This window comes from Curcuma longa, chromosome 15 (assembly GCF_044706935.1).
Source record: "Curcuma longa cultivar G26 ecotype Majalengka, Jawa Barat chromosome 15, ITB_CL_G26_1.1, whole genome shotgun sequence".
Taxonomy (NCBI): domain Eukaryota; kingdom Viridiplantae; phylum Streptophyta; class Magnoliopsida; order Zingiberales; family Zingiberaceae; genus Curcuma; species Curcuma longa.
In genome coordinates, this window is record NC_133875.1 from 2,889,060 (window position 1) to 2,894,469 (window position 5,410).

Sequence of the window (5,410 nt, forward strand, 5' to 3'; positions counted from 1 at the left end):
CGATACCACACTCCTCTAGGTATTTGGCAAAAGGCCCTGGACGTTGTTCACCTGAACCGTCATACCGACCGTAGTATTCACCACCACGATCAGACTTTACTTTCTTTATCTTTCTGTTGAGTTGATTTTCAACTTCAGCCTTAAATGACTTGAACACGTCCAATGTTTGAGCCTTTTCTTGAATAAGAAAAATGTATGCATATCTAGAGAAATCGTCTATGAATGATACGAAATAGCGTTGACCATTCCAAGAAGGAATTGGAAATGGCCCACATACATCCGTATGTATCAACTCAAGAACTTCCGTAGCTCTATACGCATTCAATTTTCTATCTTTGGTTTGTTTTCCTTTAATGCATTCAACACAGACATTAAAGTCCGTGAAATCAATGGAATTCAGGATCCCATCTGACACAAGACGTTCAACTCTATTTCTAGAGATGTGACATAGACGTTTGTGCCATAATGCACCCGAAGTATTATCATTTAGTTTTCGTTTAGTACCTCTTGATTCAATGTTTAGGGTTTCATTATATGAAGCATTTGTATCAAGTAAATATAGATTGTCATATTGCATTAATGAACCGGTTCCAACAATTGAATTACCAATAGATAACTGAAACTGATTGTTTCCAAATGAACAAGAGTAACCAGATTTGTCCAAATAACAAACAGAAATTAAATTCCGTCTAAAAGACGGTATCACAAAAGTATCTATTAAATCCAAATAGTGACCAAGTACTGAGTAACAATCTAAAGTGCCCTATTGCTTCAACTTCTACCGATTTTCCATCGCCCACAAAAATGCGTCTTTCAGCATCACTTGGCTTTCGGTAGTTCAGGCAACCCTCCATTGAAATACTGATGTTAGTAGTAGCACCGGAGTCTAACCACCAAGTATTTCTAGGTACTGAAGCTAAATTTACTTCAGAACAAACCAAATTAAGAAACATACCCTTTTTCTCGCGCCATGCACGATATTTGGTACATTCCTTCTTCATGTGTCCAGTCTTATTGCAAAAGAAACAATCTCCTTTATTTTGTTTCTTTGCACTTGGACCTGCAGCATTCACATTCTTCCTTTTCTTGCCCTTATCCTTAGAGGTGCTTATTTCAGCCTTATCGCTTTTGGCAAAGCGCTTTTTAAGTTCTGCAAGGTAATCTTTAGCATTGGTGGTGTCCTTAGACATTGCACCCCTGAACACCTCCGGAATTGCACGCTTAATGATCATTAGACTCATGCGGTTAGAGCGTTCCCATTTCTCAAATTTAGCTTTCTCTTCAAGAGAGCTAGCTACCGTAGGAGTAGGGGGTTGCTCCGTCCGTATCGCAAGGTCCATGTCCATGCATCCGAGAACTATCTGAATGTTCTACTTCCAGTCCTTAAAGTTAGAACCATTAATGACCGGTATTGAATTTAAGTTGGTAGAGATATTTGCAATATTAACTGAAAAGAGAACAGAAAATAAACTATAAATAACATGCACACTACTTTAATTTTCAATCCAGTTCAAAATAATTAGCATACCCATCCAAGATATTTAGTGCACCATTAATTTCAAGGAAATCCTTATAATTGTTACGTGTTTATTACCACAGGTAATTTATGTACTCCGGTCAACCATTGATCGTCCTTTGGGTCGATCAAATGATCACATGGAAATACACAAATACAAGCATTCAAAATTCAAAATTAAATAAACCAAATTAGAGAGGTTACTTTGGCAACATCATAATTCAACTTATTTAATTTGAATAAAGAACTATGCTAATTAAAGAACCAGATTAAAAATGAAGGTTAATCTTTAAATGAACTCATGGCCATGTAATTAACTGTAAAATTAATTAACTGACGGTCATGTAATTAATTGTAAAATTAATTACCTCACGGCCATGTAAAATTAGATTAACTATACTGTTCGATCAGGTAATTTAATTAATTTATTTTATAATATATATTTAAATTTAATGAATTAAATTTAAATATATATTATAACTGCAGAATTAAATTGTGTACTGTATTATAACTACAGAACACGTTTCCTCCTTTAATTAATCAACTATTAATTAAAAAAAAATGCCACGTTACCCCACGTTGCTAAAACCGATGCAACGTCTAGTCATGTAATCAACGTGGTTTTTTTTTTTAATTAACTTAATTAAAGGAAAAAGTTAATCCTGGAAACGTGCATGGTTTTTTTTTTTTTAATTAACTTAATAAAAAACCATCGGAACGTGGTTTCTTTCCAAACCCACGCCGAGCCTGCTGTTCTGCCCGCCTGCTTGCACCGGCATTGTCGACGCCTGCACGAGGCCGCCTCACTGGCGCCCAACTTGCAAACTGCTGCCGACGACATCCGCCCGTTTCTTGCCAGCCTCGCCGGCATCACAAGGATATCTCACTGGACGCGGACAACGCTTGTGCGCTGCCGTGTTCGTCGTCAGCCAAAAATAGAAACGACAGGAAGCGCCTGTGCGCGGTCGTGTTCGTCGTCGGCCAAAACAGATTTGAACAGAGAAATTACGGAAGAAACAGAACAGCACAGTAGCATATAAACAATCGAATATAAAATAATTTCATGATTTCTTAAGAATTTGGAATAAACCTCGCTCTGATACCAATTGTTGGTATTTTTCCTAATGTTGAGAAATCTCAACGCATGTATCTTCTATCCAATTCTTAAGAAACAACAAGAACAAAATTCGGAAGCGTACCGGAATCCATCGCTAGTAGCCGAGAATGATCTTCCAAAAGGTGCAGAGTTCCTTAGGTTTCCGTAGTTTCTCTGACGATGGGGATTCAGCGAAAAATTCTGTCGCTCTGCCTTTTGGGGACCATAACCCCTTATAAAGATTGACATAATTCTAATTTGGCCCCTCATCAAATTAGAATTACAAAATGGTATCCACATTTATAATTCATAACAAATATGCCCTTAAGTCAAATTCCAAATAAAATTTAGATCACAAATTTTGACTTAATTTATTTGATGACCATATATATTCATTTAATTATATAATTGTCCCAATAGATGCTAACAGAAGAAGCTAGAAGAGAGAGGGAGGAAGAGGAAGAGAGAAGGGAAGAGGAGGAAGCTAGAAGAGAGAGGGAGGAAGAGGAAGAAAGTAGAGGAAGAGAAGAAGAGGAAAGGAGGAGGGAGGAGTAGAAGTAAACGGGTCTCTGTTTCTGTAATCACTGGTTATAAATAAAGAAAGGAGGAACAAAATTCCTTTCATTATGCAAATTATTAAAATAATCTCCTTTTTTTAATAAAAAAGTACTTAATCAACTATTTTAAATTTTATTTCAAACGGTATTATAACAGTTACTTGGTTGTTATTGTATCGTATAGTAGTTATTGTAGAATTAATTATTTTATTTTAATTAAAATTATTATATATTAAAATATTTTTTATTAATATATCAAATTATTAAATTTTAAATTGATCAAAATTATTTTAAAATAATTATAATAACTACCGAACTAATTAGATTAGTTATGAAGTTGATATACCGAGCTTTGAATTTTTAAAATTTTAAATTTAAAAAATATTATATTAAAATATTCTTTTATCATTTTAATAAAAATACATTTTATTAAACTCATTTTAAATTAATTATAAATAATTGTAAAAGCATTGAGTAGTTATTATAATATTATAATAATATTGTATTAATTATTATATGTTATAATGGTTATTTTGTAATTGTTATAAGTTGTAGTAATTAGTCTTAGTTATTAGGAATGTCACTCACCAATTCTATCTAAATTGTCCTTTAAAATATCAAATTAGGCTTGGAGATGGATTTGGATTGACTTGAATTTAAGATTTAGAGTTTTTGAAGTTAATTCAATTTTTTTTTTGAAAATTAAGATATTTTTATGTATATTGTTAATATGATAAATTATAAAATATTGAGATAAAATATTAAAATAAAAGTAAAAATTATTAGGAAAAAATTAAATCGGGTCAATCGGGGGTTATCATGTTGGTTGGATTATCTGATTCCATTTAAAGTTTTTAAATTGATTCGAGTTTTGATTGAGATTTTTTTATAATATTTTTATTTTGATCCAACTTGAATTTATTAGATTCATTCGAATTGATATTTATAGTAGTTATTACAATAGTATTGAAAATAAGAGTATTTTTAAAGTAAAAAAAATCCGATGAAGCGCCTTCAGAATTTTTTATTTTTAAATATTCTTTTAACAATTTACATAATTTAGAATGAATTTTTAGACGTTTTCTTTTACTTACTTTAATTTGTTTAATCCGTTTACTGTAATCATCCAATGGATAAAACATTACAACTTCATAAGTTTTGACGCTTAAAATATATTTATCGAATTATAATGGTTTATTGAATATATACATATAATTCATAGATGGCTTGGTTTTGATAACGACGTTGGGTTAGCTTGGGTTCGATTGATTGTGGTGTTGTGTATGTAGTGTATATATATGTTAACTATTTAAGTTAGTGTTATAGGTTGATATATCCTGATCAAAAAAGTTCAAATCTATCTTGATGAAAATAACACATTAGACGAAAGAAGGAGGAGCGGCCGCCTGACTAACTCCATGCCTAATTGGCTTCATACTCGACTCATTCAACCCCCGATAGACACTTGAATGACATATGGACGAGAAACATGTGGGATAACACAGTACACAAAACAACAGGCAACTAAATACATTATTAATATAGTATGATCTTCTACCGTATTGGGTATGAATGATGAGACCCTTCTTTATAACGATGGGATATTCTTCTTATTATGTATGTGACATAGCCTTTGATGACTGTATATAAAAGGAATCCACTTTCTCATGCACATACACATTGACCATTCTTTGCATATACTTTTTGCTCTCGTTCTTCATCCTTATCGTCAGACGGTGGACTAACTTGGGCGTTAAAGTAGCTAAGTTAGATCACCCTTGACCTCCATTTTAATCATTTTTTTCTTTTCAAAGCCTTGTAAGACTGCTGTTTTAGCTCAGCTACATGTGAGTTCCAAGCGACTCCCTCAACACAGAAGTCAAGTATCCGTTGAATCATTTGGAGGCGTACGGGCGGTCAGCTGGTCAGGGCATGGGTGCTTGCAGCATGAGGTGGGCGGTTCGAGGGCTCATGGTTGCATTTGCGATAACATCAATCTGTGTCATGTTTCCAAATCCCTCGGCCACCATGCCCTGGTCAGTCCCGCATTCACCGTGATTTACCTCTCCACAGATGGTCGGGAGGCCGATCGTGTGGGGCCGCTAGGTTGGCGGATTCCAACCTTTTGCAGCATTTGGAGGCGTACTCAAATAGGAACAGTTAGATTGATTATCAATCATGTAAGTCTAAATTAATTTTAATTTCTATTTGGTTTCAATATTAATGTCTACAATGTTTACT